Source organism: Danio aesculapii, chromosome 9, assembly GCF_903798145.1.
Source record: "Danio aesculapii chromosome 9, fDanAes4.1, whole genome shotgun sequence".
Lineage (NCBI taxonomy): Eukaryota > Metazoa > Chordata > Actinopteri > Cypriniformes > Danionidae > Danio > Danio aesculapii.
Genome location: NC_079443.1, coordinates 21707002 through 21723989, shown reverse-complemented (window position 1 = coordinate 21723989; position 16988 = coordinate 21707002). Strand labels below are relative to the sequence as shown.

The 16988-nt window shown below is 35.2% G+C and overlaps 1 protein-coding gene across 1 annotated transcript in view; it reads right to left on the bottom strand.

The window, feature by feature from the left end:
* Window positions 1-16988, bottom strand: part of thsd7ba (thrombospondin, type I, domain containing 7Ba) — a 402582-nt gene that overhangs the window by 305605 nt on the left and 79989 nt on the right. The gene's annotated exons all lie outside the window — the stretch shown is intronic.

The window sequence follows — 16988 nt, the reverse complement described above, 5'->3', positions numbered from 1 at the left end:
TTAAATTTTAAAAAGTTATTTAAAATGACTTTTTACGGTTTTTTTTTTTTGACAACTTAATTGTTTTAGGTCCAATCCACTTACATTTGTAGACAAAATAAGTTAACTTAATAAATTTGTGTTGAGACAACATGAAGGAATTGTGTGCAACCCAGCATTTTTACAGTGTAATAACCAGTGTTGTCTAAAGTTACTTTTGAAATTAATGCAATACTGAGTTACTCCCCAAAAAAGTAACTAGTTGCATTACTTAATTACTTTTTAAGGAGAGTAATGCATTACATTACTTTATTTAGTTATTTTTGAGTTACTGTTTCATCCCTGCCTGAGGGTTGATTTCCTTTAGAACTTGCAGGGTATTTTTCTTTTTTTTTTAATTAAGTAGCTCTGCACACTGTATAACCTACACGTTAGTGCCCTCCCCCCACCACAGGCACTCCTCCGTCAAGCCAAAATTATAATGCATGCGCAAACATCATTCACATATTACTTGCTGCTTTTAAAGTGCGTAGAATTAGTTACATTGAAACATAAATATACAGCTTACCTGATTCAATGTGATGGCTGAGCCTGTTTCTGTGAGGACGACATGCTAATCTGTGGTTTGATTCCTGACATGACTAACCGTAAATCATCTTCCACCATCAATAAGCATGAGCTATAGCATACTTGCTTTTGATGTACATACATTAAAAGTTCACAGAGCCCTGCCGGTGTGGTTGAGTCCAACATTAAGTATGTTTACATGGGCAACAATACTTTAATACCATTTTAATACGATTAAGACAATACTCTGATTAGAATCTACCATGAAAACAGCGATTTTTGATGACCTTAATCCGACTAAAGTCATAATTGTACTAAACAGAAATGGAATTATTATTATATACATGTCGAGTGTGCATATATTAGTGGCATTATTGAAGTAAACACCGCAATCAAACTGTTACCATCATGTAGGACTTTTCGCCGCATTTTGTGACACGATCCACACACGCGGCTGTCAGTAAAGGACCCGCACACACGCACACATATCACAAAATGCGGAGGTTTTTTTTTCCATTCGGCTTTCCATTAAAACAACACTCTTCCACCACTCCTTACTTTATATTTGTGTCTAATACCCCAGTTTGTCACGGGGATGTGAATGAAATGTTTATGAGTGAAAGTGAAACTTGAAATGAACTGCAGTGAAGTCGAAAAATTAAAGATGAAACACCCAAAATTACATGAGACTCTGCAGGAAACGTGAAGAGCCTTGTGACGCAACATTCAGAAAGCACTTCACATAACACCTTAATTATATTATTGTCTTATTAAGGCAAATAACTGATGTCCATGTAAACATAGTAAGTAGTGTATTCAAAGTCAGTGAAAGATTCAGAAGGGCATCCTGCTGATTTGATTCAGAAGGGCACTTTTTTTGTCAGACGGATCACCAGTTTGACTTTCATTCATTCACCATCATTAATTTTAAAAAGCACCCACTCCATTTTATTTGTGTATATTTTACTTAAGCATTAACTCTGCAGGTGCCTGATAGTTAGCTGTGGAGCCGTGGAGCACACAAATTTACGCGAGTGCACACGCCTCAATGTCTCGCGCCCCCCTTAATAGGTGTTGGTGCCAGTTTGAAAACCCCTACATTAGTTTACCTTATATATATATATATATATATATATATATATATATATATATATATATATATATATATATATATATATATATATATATATATATATATATATATATATATATATATTAATGAAAGTTGAAAGCAATGTGTTTGCTATTTTTTGTCTTATAAGTTCAGTAAAATCTTTTCTTCTAAGTGTTCAAAATAATGAGAATACTTGTGTCACAGAAATGTAAGGCTCTGCCATCTTAGTTTCTGTCTGTTCCTGTGGGGAGCTCATTCTCTCCTTAAGTGTGATTTAACAGAATAACATAATTTTAATTCAGCAAATTCTTTTTTAAAAGGGCATTAATTAATCAAAAAAGTAACTCAAGCTACATTTTTTAAAAACTCATTATATATATTATAAGAGTAATATTATTAATATATTATTACATAACTTGCGTTACTTGTAATTTGTCACCCCAACACTGGTAATAACATTAGTCACAACACTAGGAACACCCGTGAGTGACATACAGTACAAATTATCACAAATTTTTAAAATTGTGCTTATCTTGGAAATTGAAACTTGCACAAATTAGATTGTATTTCAGTCCAGCAGAAAACTTTCTGTACTAAGGACTGAAGGTAATAACGTTTGTTACAATAGATGATCATTTCATTTCATAATGCCTTAATGTACTGTTGTTTTATGAATCACCAAGGACCATGATTTGAACTCAAAAAATCTGTTCAGCTGTAGTAAAAATATCAAGAACTTGGATGGTCAGAATACATAATTTTGGTCACACTTTATTTCAAAGTATATTTCTAGCTATCAATAAACCATTAACTATGACTTTTGTCTCAATAAACTCCTAATTTTCTGCTTATTAATAGGTATTAAAGTAGTAGTAAGGTTTAGATATTAGGTAAAAACTGAAATGTAGAATCCGATCATGCAGAATATGCACTTTATATGCCATTTTTATAATAATAGGCAGGCAATAAGCCACTATTTAATTGTTTTTTCTTGAACTATTCCTTTAAGAAGCCATCTTTACATCCACTTGAACACATTTTACAAACATGCCACAAAAACAGATCCACAATCCTGTATGCTTGCAACCACAAATATCATAAAACTTCAATATTGACGCCAAAGATTAACAAAAGGTTACGTATAGCCTGGCAAACACTGGCAGGGTGAGAGTGAAAAACCTCAACATGATGGACGTGGCCTTTTGCCGGTGACCTGTCAGCCGCGGGGAGGATGTGAATATTGACGCACGTTTGCCAGCCACTGCCATGCCTAACACCGAACGCGTCAAAGTCCTGCGCTGCTTTTTAGAATAACTAGGTCAAACAAAGCTTGTGGGCTCAGACTGGAACACAGTGTGCCATCTTAAGAACCTGAGAGAGCTTCAGGATTCATGACACTTCAGTCGAGATCCCTCTCAGGAAGCACAGTTAACTCTTTCAGGCACAGGCGCTGACTTCCATTCAGATTTTGAATTAATAATGTCATGAAGGGGTTAAAAACAACATCACATTTGAATACGCACATTTTAATGCCTTATTTTCACTTTGCAAAGATTTGGTTGAATTGGTTAAAAGCCCACTTCTTCAGCAGGCAGAAAGCCTCTCCAGCTTGGGTGGGTTGCGTATCAAATCTGTGTGAAAAGTCATGTGCTTAAGTAAATCTTCAAAAGAAGCACATGGGAATTAATTTATCAGCATCAGCTGAGGCGGTGAATTTCACATCATCATTAAACACTGAAAGCTTTACACCGCTCTTGCAGTGAGATCTGGCGTTACATCTATACATACTATAAGGTTTGTGAAGTTGAAAAACACTTTTATGTATGAGCATGGTGGCTGTGTTTCTTTTCACTCTTGATTAATTTATCGTTATCTTTGTACATATCGTGATCTTGCTACATAGGTCAACATTGATATTGACAAAATCTAGTTTAAACATTTACATTTACATTTAGTCATTTAGCAGACGCTTTTATCCAAAGCGACTTACAAATGAGGACAAGGAAGCAATTTACACAACTATAAGAGCAGCAGTGAACAAGTGCTATAGACAAGTTTCAGCTGTGTAAAGTCTAAGAAGCAAAGCATTAGAAAAATCTTTTTTTTTTTTTTTTTTTTGAGAGAGAGTGTGTACAGTTAGTGGTATAGCCAGAGAGGCAATTGCAGATTAGGAAGGAAAGTGGAGACTAAACAGTTGAGTTTTTAGTCGTTTCTTGAAGACGAACTTCTGATGTAGTTAGGGAGTTCATTCCACCAACTGGGCAGATTGAATGCGAGAGTTCGGGAAAGTGATTTCTTCCCTCTTGGGGATGGAACCACAAGGCGATGTTCATTCACAGAACGCAAGTTTCTGGAGAGCACATAAATCTGGAGAAGTGAGAGCAGATAAGAAGGAGCAAAGCCAGAGGTAGCTTTGTAAGCAAACATCAGAGCTTTGAATTTGATGCGAGCAGCAACTGGCAGCCAGTGCAAACGGGTGAGTAGCGGAGTGACATGTGCTCTTTTGGGTTCATCAAAGACCACTCGTGCTGCTGCATTCTGAGGTTTGATAGAATTAGCTGGAAGCCCAGCTAGTAGAGAGTTGCAGTAATCCAGTTTGGAGAGAACAAGAGCTTGAACAATAAGTTGAGCTGTATGTTCAGATAGGAAGGGTCGGACCTTTCTGATGTTATAGAGTGCGAATCTGCAAGATCGAGCAGTTCTAGAAATGTGGTCAGAGAAGTTTAGTTGGTCATCAATCGTTACTCCAAGGTTTTTTACCATTTTGGATGCAGTAATGGTTGCCCCATCCATCTGGACTGAAAAGGTATGGTGTAGAGTCGGGTTGGCAGAAACTTCAAGCATTTCCGTTTTCGCGAGTTTAAGCTAAAGATGATGATCTTTCATCCAGTGTGAAATGTCTGACAGGCAGGCTGAGATACGAGCTGGAACCGAGGGATCATCAGGGTGAAAAGAGAGGTATAGCTGGGTATCATCAGCATAGCAGTGGTAGGAAAATCCATGTTTCTGGATGACTGGTTCTAAAGATGTTGTGTAGATGGAGAAGAAAAGTGGCCCAAGAACAGAGCCCTGAGGTACCCCAGTGTTTAGATGCTGTAGGTTGGACACCTCTCCCCTCCAAGACACCCTGAATGACCTGTCAGAGAGGTAAGATCTGAACCATTGAATAACAGTGACTGCAACGCCCAGTGACTCAAGCGTAGATATCAGGATCTGGTGGTTTACAGTGTCAAAAGCAGCTGATAAATCCAGCAAGATGAGGACAGATGATTTAGAGTCTGCTTTAGCTAGTCTGAGATCCTCCACGACCGAGAGCAGGGCAGTCTCAGTTGAGTGGCCTTTCTTAAAGCCAGATTGCTTGTTGTCCATGAGGTTGTTTTGAGTAAGAAAGTCCAGGACTTGATTGAACACTATTTTCTCCAAAATCTTAAACATCCATCCATCCATCCATCTATCTCAGTGTTTCACCCTGTTCCTGGAGGCACACCAACAGTACATATTTTGAATGTCTCCCTTATCTGACCCATTAACTTCAGGTTTTGAAGTCTCTTCTAATCTTCTGATGAGTTGATTCAGGTGTGTTTGATTAGGGAGAGGTTGAAAATGTGTACAGTTGGTGTGCCTTCAGGAACAGGGTTAGGAAACACCGATCGATCGATCTATCTATCTATCTATCTATCTATCTATCTATCTATCTATCTATCTATCTATCTATCTATCTATCTATCTATCTATCGATCGATCGATCGATCGATCTATCTATCTATCTATCTATCTATCTATCTATCTATCTATCTATCTATCTATCTATCTATCTATCTATCTATCTATCTATCTATCTATCTATCTATCTATCTATCTATCTATCTATCTATCTATCTATCTATCTATCTATCTATCTATCTATCTATCTATCTATCTATCTATACAAAGGTAATAGAAGATGCAATGAGGTGTGTTTTTTCCCATTCATAACAAGCACACAGGATCAAGATCAATCCCATTATCAATTTTCCAAAAAGACCATGCTATTAATGCTGTGTCCCAATTCCTCAACTTATACTAACACATTCTTATACTTTTGTGAAGGAAAAGTACATCCTTTTGAGTGTGTAGTAGAACCCTATGTAGGCTATGGGACATACTTTAGAACTCCCTAATTAATGGACCACTCTGTTGCTTAGTTACATGCCCTTTCAATCATCTTGTCCCATCATTTACATTTCTTTCATATTTAACTTTTATTTAAATGACCATATTGAAGATGCAGCAGCAGGTTAATCTGCCATTCGCGGGTTCTTCATGCAGAGAAATCTGCTCAGGTGTTAGCTTCATTATGCATTCACAAGTTAATAACCAAACACCTCTTTATTAAGGTTCACATTGTTGTTGCAGGAGAAGTATAGTGTGGAAAATGTGAAATAAATATATTTCATTATGATATTAATTAAGCCTCTCCACTTATGCCTATTTCACACTATATGATGCAGATCGCTGTGCCATTCACACTACGTGACTTGATTTTGTTTCATTACATCGATGTGGTGTTCACACTATGCAAAACTAGGTAAATGATCCACAAAAGAGGGATCACACAGTACATGATCCAACAACTTTTTCACCCAACAGCTCAGTCCAGCCCCTAAACCACCTGTGTCATGTGAGTGTACCCTTGATCAATCTGGTCAATTACAGCCATTTCTGTTGAGCTCCTAAACACAATGGCAATTCAGCACATGCCTTGCTCTCTTATTGGCTGATCCTTTGTGGGTTCTGGAATATTTGGCGTGCTAGATATTGTATTTTTGTTTGTGAAACACACACAGACTGCTGAGCGCCAAGTACCTGCAGATTTTCTTATGAATTTGAATGGTTGTTAATTTGCAAATTGGGCTCAAAATGGGCTTAAAATCCTTTAGTGCAAGGAATTAAAGGAAATTAGTTCACCCAAAATATGAAAACCTGTTTGACTTTCCTTCTTAAACACAAATATAGATATTTTGAGGAAAACTGGAAACATGTAACAATTTACTTCCATCGGAAGTTCAGTTTATCCTACTGTGGAAGTCAGTGGTTAAAGTTTCTTAACATTTTGTCCTGTGTTTGTAGTTCTAATCAAATTCATGTCCGATGCGCAATGTATTGTGGCCAGGATTAGCTGTTAGTGTACAGATAGATCTGCACTTAGAATTTCTAAGACCATCTGGGCAACTCTAGGTTTGGGCTGCACAATATATCATTTCAGCATCGATATCGCAATGTACACATCTAAAATAGTCACATTGCAATTTTGCAATGTTGAGTCTAAATTGTAGTTGACCTGGAGCTACAGAAAACGTGATTTGTAGAGTCACTGCAAAGATTAACCACAATAGAGTGAAGGTTTATCATTTGCGTGTCTTTAAGGCATGTGAATGGGCAATTCAACAGAGTTTGGAATATTTGGATACAAAAATTATGATGTTTGAATGTGTAACAGATTTATTGTATTTAATTGTTTCTGCAGAATTTATGACAAATGTTTTCTAAACTTAGAATGAACTCATTTTTGTCTTGTTTCTAGTCCAAATATCTACATTTCAAAGCAAAAACAAGATTATTTTACCCCGTTGGCAGATCATTTTGCTTATTTTAAGGGAAAACTATTTTGACTTATTTCTTCTGTAGGTGAAAACAAAACAACATTTTTACTTATTCTAAGTAAGAAAAGTATTTTTTGCATTGTGATTATTCCATTTCTGTACCTAAATACTGTTAGACTGCCCAGAAAACTGTCAAATAGTGCTATTCATATCGCAATATTTATCACAGAAAAATAAAATATTGCAATATCAGATTTTTCTAATATTGTGCAGCCCTACTCTGGGTAATATTCATTTCAACATAACATGATTTGGGATGTTCTAATTATATTTTCAAATACTACTTAGGACAGGTTACATGCAAATTGGTAAAAATGTCAGGTGATCAAATTTATCCTACATCATTTGCGAACAAAACAACATAATTGAGTTATTAAATATATCAAATACAAAATGCAGTCTCTTCAATTATTTAAAAAATACATATTTCAAATGTATGTAATAATTGTGGCCGATCAGACACATAATTATTTTACTTTATTCCACAAAAGACACACCATTAACCTCTCCTACCCAGAAAAAGACTGAATGGTCAGTGTGTGATCCAATTCCAAAGTATTTACATCACAAAGGAATGCTCAGAATTGGACACAGACATGGTCAAACTTCTATACGCTCCTTGCTTAAGACTGATGCTTTTAATGTAAACCTTTATTCTCTCTATAGTTTTAATCCTTCTGCAATCAATGTTCACAAGCTAATCAACTCCACAGCTAAACAAGATCATAGATAGTTAATGTTTGATGTCCCTGCAAAGCTAATTTAATGTACTGCATGATTGTTTACATTATATGTTAATACATGTGCAACATATTAACATTTTAAGAAACTTTAAACATTTCTGCATCAGCTTACACCCAGAAAGCCTATGCAAATCATTACGCTTTGGAACAAAAGACTATAAAAAGTGCCTCAGGGGAGTTAACTTCTCATTGGTCAACTCGGCTCCTGAAGGTGGATACAAAACCACCCTTATAAAGCTGGTGGCACAGCTCATTCACTCCCATCTCTGATAACTTTATTTCTTTTCTTTCCTTCGAGAGTCTGCTCAAGTTTAGTATGCCATGAAACCAAAAGTCAACATGACTACAGTCTTTGCCACCTCAACTGAAAATCTAGACTCCACTTAACTCCAAGCCTCGCAAGGACAAAGAACCACATGCTCAACAGAGAGAGTTCTTCACATCACAAAAGGAACGCAAGTAATTCCTCCAGATTACCACTGAACTGGTGTAAACTAAATGTAACCCTAAAAAGACCATAGAAGGGTTGAATTAATTATTTTTGGTTCGCTTGGTTTGGTCTTACAAAATCTGAAGTTTTTACATCATTACACTCTTATTTTTCTTCCTTGTCTCTACAACTGGATGGTGTTTGTGTTACGCCTGTTTCACACCGCAAGCGAAAGCAGTGCACGAGCAGCGCGTGCGCAGCGCGTATAGAGACCAGAAGCAGCACGCAGACGTTTGCCTTTCACACCGACTGCGTCTGCAGCGTGCAGCTCATCGCAAGCTGCTGCACAAATCAATCTATCTCAGTCTATTCTATCTAGTTACCTATCGATCTATAAATACACTTTTTAGTTTTCATCTGCACCAAGGCCCGCAGCAACTTCCTCCTATATGTAAATAGAAGTCTTAAAGCGGCCACTTCTATGTCTATTTCCTCTCTCCTGCAACACTTGTGTGCAACTTCTGGCCCGTTTCCACTGAGTGGTACGGTACGGTACGCTTCACTTTGGTACGCTTTTATGGCCGTTTCCACTGTCAAAAAGCGTACTGACCCGTACCGTACAGCTAGTGCAGCTGAACGCTATTGGTTTACAGAGATACGTCATTCGCTTACGCAACAAGCCAGAATGAAAATAAAAAACCCGCCATGTTTAAATACACAGCGAGAGATTATAGCGGAATTATATATATATATATATATATATATATATATATATATATATATATATATATATAGTAACGAGCCATGGTCGATCCGGGCTCAAACAAACCTGGTCGTCGTCTTGATGAATAGCCACAAAGCCATGGAGTAGAGCAGAATCTACCCTGTGCTTCGTAGTTTTTTACGAGCCAGTCTGAGGTGCGAGCGGTTTCGCTTTCTTGCTTGCATTCGCCGTGCGTCTGTATCTGAAATAACAAACTTCTTGAGCTGATGATAATAACCTGCGCTTGATTATTGACTTGCTTTTGAAACCCGATCATGTCAGACACTGACAAACGCGAGAGTGAAGCGCGATAAAGCAAAGGAGAAGCCGGAAAAAAGGAGCACAGTATTTTTCAGCAAACATGAACAAAATGCCATGTTTAACTATTATTATTGTTATATTATTGTTTAGCTTACATGTGCTGCTGAAGATTACAGACACAGATAAGAGGTTTACACTGACTGTGGGCTATATTTTGTGTTGTTTTTGAACCTAAATACAGGCGAAATGTCTGTTGTGTGTAGTTCTTCTGTAGTTAGTAACATATCGGAGACTGTAAAGGGCTGTATGTGTTTATATGTGTTCATTTATTTAGTTATTTAATATATTTACAGACGTTACAGTAGGCTGTTTCACACTGTCATTGATCTGCAGTTATAATCAACTAATTTTCATAGAAAAGTTAGTAATAAACATTTCTACACAAGCATTTATGTGTATGAAGCATCTGTTTTGTGAGAAGTGCTTTTCATATGATATGTGAGCGACCCGTACAGCTTTATTGTAGACATTTCCTCGAGCGAGAATGATGTCTACTGAAACTTTCTGTCATACACCACGCCCACCAAAAGGGTACCCTTGGATGTGGAAACACAAGCCTGATAAAGGTGACCCGTACCGACCCGAACCGTACCGTACCAGTAAGCAAAACTGATACTAAAATTGTTTTACATTTGGTTTTGTAGTTCGGGCCTAAATAAATATTTGATGCAGTTTTTAATCATTTAATTTCATTTGATTGACTATATATACATCAGTGTATGTTATTGATGCATTTATTGGGTAAAATTGCTACTTTTTACTGTCATTCAATGTGTTTTGGTCATTATCAATGCACTGTCACTTTACTTGAGCGTGAGCAGAGCGGCAAAAATAGACCCAGCGACGAAGCTATCGTGACACTGCTGCTTCAGCCACGCTCAACCCTCTTGCTTACGAGCTACTTCTGTGTGCGGTATGAAAGCTCTAATCTGTTAACATTGATGCCAAAAAAACACACGCTGCTTACGCTTGCAGTGTGAAACAGGCTTTAGACTCTATTTATTAGTCAATAAAGCTTCATTTTGTACAAAGAAAGGTACCTGTGCATGTTTATGAATCTAACTTCGATTTTGCTCCCCTGCTTAAACATAAACGTTTTTTATTTTTCATAGCAATAGCCATAGTTGAAGTCAACTCTACGAACAATCCCTGGATGATTCCTTTGTTTGGATTTAAAGAGTCAATTCATTTGAAGCTCCATTTAAATTAATTTTGAATCCACTTTGAGCTAGTTCGCTACATGTATTTAATTAGCAAAATGATTTGTGGTAAATTTCTGAAATAAATGAATAGATGTGTCATTAAAACCTACAGAACTGTGTACTTGTCACATCCACCCATGCTATTTTTCTCCCCTGCCTAAAAGAACCATAAATACTCTCTCAAAAAAACAAAAAAAACTAAGAAAAAGTGTATTTTTAAAAGAACCATTGGTTTCCTCCAGTAACCACTGTGCCTGAAAGCCTTCAACACAGCATCATCTGTTTGAAACTCGGGCCACTGATCATCCCCAATCTTGAGATGAGAGTCGGTCCATCTGTAAACAGGTGGGCCTGGTAATTAACGCTTCATTACAACTCCCACATCGGACACTAAAGCGCAGTCTGTAACAGGTTTAATGCAGCTCCATCCAGACTCGTTCCATTAGATCTCTCTCTACAGGACACCAGCAGCTCTGACAGCAGAGGAAACAAAAGCCCCTAATCCTGTTTACTGTATCACAGACGCCTTCCCTTCCATTGAATTTCCATACAGTAATGCGTCCAATTGGCTTGTGTTCGACAAGCCGAGCGAGCCTTTGAACACCACCTGTCATTTCCGCCTGCCTTATTTGTCCATAAAACCACAGAAGCTCACAACTTGATAATAAACCTCTACCTGTGTGTATTAGCAAGCTGGCATCATAAAAGGAAAGGGAAAAAAGTCTTCTAGACACTAATAATTTAAAGGTGAACTCAGTATCTTTTTGCCTCATTAAAAAGTTTTACTCCTGTGAAAAGAACAGTGCTTTAGAAAAAAGTTTAAAGTCCAATGAAGTTGCCAGGCATGTGGGAAGGCCAGTGGAATTGGTTTTATTTAATATGGAGAGGGGTAAAGTTAAGGTCAAATATATGCTACACACACTATCTCATTATCTCTGTTAGGGGACACTTTCATTCACATAATAATTCAATCATGTATGATTAGATTAGGGCTGGATTCATTCTGGATGTCATGGTGGGGAGCAGTATGTTTCAACTCATTCGTTCTTTTTCTGTAGTCAGTTTAGAAAAGCCAATATTCATTCATTCATTCATTCATTCATTCATTCATTCATTCATTCATTCATCCATTTAATGTCTATAAGAGCAGTCCAGTATAATATGACCTATAATAACTGCAATAGACAAACATATCTAGCAATCAATCTTACTAAAGATGCATAGGTTAAGGTTATAAAAGGCTTTATTCATTCATTAATTTATTCATTCATCCATCCATCTATTCATGCATCTATCCCTCCATCTAATGTCTATAAAAGCAGTCCAGTATAATATGACCTATAATAACTGCATTAGGGAAAAAAATCTATCAATCAATCTTACTAAATACACATAAGGCTATAAAGGGCTATATTCATTCATTCATTTATTCATTCATTCATTCATTCAATGTCTATAAGAGCAGTCTAGTATTATATGACCTATAATTTATTATTATTATTATTTACTTTATTCTCCATTTCCACCTGGGGATACTCTTCCCGAGGCCCTCAGACTATGCAGAGTCACTGATTCGATCCAAGACCAACGACGAGATGATCCCAAGGTTTCCATATCCTGGACCTGGCCGAATCCTGAGCAACTACTGCGATGGTCATGGAAGAGTGGAGAACATGACACTGTTTCCTGTGACGCTCCAGAGACAGACGAGTCTTCGCTGAGGCCAGCTTCCAGCCTCCGCCACTGAGACTGCAGCTCTGCACAAGACGTTTGGCCAGCGGAGAAATTAAAATGGTCATGCCCAACTGAGCCTGGTTTCTCTCAAGGTTTTTTTTCTTCACTTCCGCCTTTAGTGAAGTTTTTTTTCCCTCTCCGCTGTCGCCACTGGCTTGCATGGTTCAGGATCTGTAGAGCTGCGCATCGTTGGATTTGCTCTTCAGTATTTGGACTCTCAGTAGTGATTATTAAACCACACTGAACTGAGCTAAACTGAACTGAACTTAAACACTACAAACTGAACTACACTGTTCCTATTTACTGTGACCTTTTATGTGAAGCTGCTTTGACACAATCTACATTGTATAAGCGCTATACAAATAAAGGTGAATTGAATTGAATTGAATATAATAACTACAATAGACAAACAAATCTAGCAATCAATCTTACTAAATACGCATAGGTTAAGGCTATAAAAGGCTATATACATTCATTCATTATTCATGCATTCATTCATCCATCCACTCATCCATCCATTTAATGTCTATAAGAGCAGTCCAGTATAATATGACTTATAATAACTGCAATAGACAAACAAATCTATCAATCAATCTTACTAAATACACACAAGTGAAGGCTTTAAAAGGCTTTATTCATTCATTCATTTATTCATTCATTCATTTAATGTCTATAAGAGCAGTCTAGTATTATATGACCTATAATAACTGCAATAGACAAACAATTCTAGCAATCAATCTTACTAAATACACATAAGTTAAGGCTATAAAAGGCTATATTCATTCATTCATTCATTCATTCATTCATTCATTCATTCATTCATTCATTCATTCATTCATCCATTTAATGTCTTAAGAGCAGTCTAGTATTATATGACCTATAATAACTGCAATAGACAAACAAATCTAGCAATCAATCTTACTAAATACACATAAGTTAAGGCTAAAAAAGGCTATATTCATTCATTCATTCATTCATTCATTCATTCATTCATTCATTCATTCATTCATTCATTCATTCATTCATTCATTCATCCATCCATTTAATGTATATAAGAGCAGTCTAGTATTATATGACCTATAATAACTGCAGTAGACAAGCAAATCTAGCATTTAATCTATATACACATAGGTTAAGGCTATAAAAGGCTATAATTATTCATTAATTTATTAATTTATTCATCCATCCATGCATCCACCCATTCATCCATTTAATGTCTATAAAAGCAGTCCAGTATAATATGACCTATAATAACTGCGATAGGGAACAAATCTATCAATACATCTTACTAAATACACATAAGTTAAGGCTATAAAAGGCAATATTCATTCATTCATTCATTCATTCATTCATCCATCCATCCATCTGATTTAATGTCTATAAAAACAGTCCAATATAATATAACATATAATAACTGCAAAGGTGAAATGAATCTATTAATCAATCTTACTAAAATGTCAATTTATGTCAAATTGTTAAATGTGTTATAATTAATATTGATCTTACACATACAATTTTGAAAACATCTGTCACTTCAAATGAAATAAATATTGCCTGTAGAATTGGTACAGTATAATATGACCCACTAATTTGTAGTCTTAATCAGTCAATGATCTTGCCAAAATGTCAAATTGTTTCAAATTGTTAAATGTTTATATTATTAATATGCATCCCACTTAATCCATACAATTTTAATTAATGTGCTTTCAAAATCAATATTGCCTTTAAAGTCATGACATATAACACAAATATCACATCGGTTACTTTGAAATATTTCATAGAAACTTCAACATTTTCTTAGGTGAAACCTTTTACACTTATGGTATTTTGGTAAGGAAAGCCCTAGTGAATGAGTTACAGGATTTCTTGGTTTCCTGAGTGCAAAACAGAGTACATGTTGATCAGATCCGCATGTATGAAAAGCTATACAGCTAAATGGGCAGGTGTTGATGGGTTCAGTGTCTGGTCATTCACGCTTTGACCATTTTGTATGTCACTGGAATGAAGAACTGGGTGAGAGAGATTCCTTTACAAACACAGAAACTGTTTAGCTTTCACTTTCCTTTGGCTTACTCCCTTCTTTATGAGGTCTGACCGAAGTTGTATATGTGTATGTGTATATTCTTGAAAATGCATTACTTAATGCATTAGTAAAAGCATACTTTTTTATTTGTCAAAAATCTATTTCTGAATAAATATATCTTATAAGCATGAACACAAAAGGTAGAATGTGGAAAATACTTTAAGGGCTGTACAATTGAGGTGAAAATCATCAAAAATGCTGGTGGTGACTGGCATTTTTATTATTTTTTTTCAAAAACTGCTGGTAGGGAAAAGCATAAGTTAAAAGCATCTATTATTGTCACTTCAGAATAAAGTAATGTCCTTAAAATCAGTCCAGCACAATATGACCAATAATAAAATGACAATATGAGGCTGATTGGCTGACAGCTCCACAAAAACCACACAAAAGGGTCATTCTAACCTGCTAAACCCCTACAATGCACTACAATATATGAGTGAAAGGCTACACTGGATTTGTAAAATGCTTTAATATCACACAATGAGAAACTTCTGCTTAGCCATCTTGGCAGAACAGACTTATTCTGTAAGTGCATATTTCGATGAATGTGTTTGAAAAAAAATAAATAAATAAATAATTCAGTTAATAACAGTTCTCTGATTACTTCATTCATTCAAAATAAAATAAAACATATAACATATACTGAAAATATCATTAAATAGACAAACATCATCGATTTCTGCCCATATTTGAGATGCAGCTGCAGGTTAATCTGCCGCTTGTGAGTCTTTCAAGCAGAGAAATCTGCTCAGGTGTTTGCATAATGATGTATCACAAGTTAATGATATTCATTAAGATCATTCATCCAATATATAAAATAAAAAAAAAATAAAAAATTATAATAAAATGGATATTTAAAAATAACATGGAAATATCATTAAATAGATTAAAATTAGATCAAATCAAATATTTACCATTTAAAAAAAATATTTATGATGCTTTAGGTTGAAATTCTATAAAGAAAACAATATGAAACTTTATTCAAAGCTACATTTCTGAATTAACATTTGACAGCCTTTGAAAGCAGTCCAGCATATGTGTATATGAGCATATGCATGAATATATGAGCATATGCTGGAATAGTTGCAACCTCTGAAATAGAGACTAAGCTGGAGTAAAATGAATAAATGTGTTTAGTATTAATATTATTCCACTTTATTCCTACAATTATAAAACCTAAAAAAATAATATTAATAATATAATAATAATAATAATAATAATAATAATAATAATAATAATAATATATAGTAATAGTAATAATAAATAAATAATAACAACAATAATAATAATAATAATAATAATAATAATAATAATAATAATAATAATAATGATATAGTAATAGTAATAATAAATAAATAATAACAACAATAATTATAATAATAATAATAATAATAATAACAATAATAATAATAATAATAATAATAATAATAATAATAATAATAATAATAATAAATAATAATAATAATAATAATAATAATAATAATGCCACAAAAACCATAAAACCACACAACACGGTCACGCTAACCTGCCAAAACCCTGGAATGCACTAAAATACATGAGTTAAAAAAATCTGCATTGGTAAAATGTTCAAATGTAGTGGTAAAACGCTTTAAAATACAATTTTAAAACAACCTTTCAAACCAAAAAGGAAAATTATATTGTTCACCTACCAAACCCCTGTAATGCATTAAGATAAATGAGTAAACAAATAATAATACTAATACCCTACATTGGTAAAATACCCAAATGTACTGGAAAAATGCTTTCAAACTCAATTTTAAAGCAATTTAAAAATAAAAATTTTTTTAAATATTGCCACAAAAACAATAAAACCACACAACACGATCAAGCTAACCTGCCAAACTCCTGGAATGCACAAAAATAAACGAGTAAAAAAAGACACTACATTTCTAAAATACTCAACTGTACTGGTAAAACACTTTAAATACATTATTAAAACATTTCAAAATCAAAAATCATAATAACATCGCCACAAAAACCATAAAACCACACAACATGGTCAAGTTAACCTGCCAAACTCCTGGAATGCACAAAAACAAATGAGTAAAAAAAGACACTACATTTCTAAAATACTCAACTGTACTGGTAAAACGCTTTAAAATACTGATCATACTATACGCAATAAGAAAGCCTCAGCTGAGTCACCTTGTCAGACCGCTCTTATAATTGAATGAATAGATGTCTCCTCTAAGTGACATGCAGTGAGCGTGGAGACCCAAAATGGCAGCTATTTCTCTTCATTAGATCCAGTTGCACATGGAAAAGAGGAAACGCAGCTTGGCAGAGACCTCTCAAGCAACACTGTACACTTTCCCACATTACCGACTCTGAGATAGCGGAGCCCAGACTGGGGAATTGGGCTATAGCGGGCAATTAGAGCGAGAAGATG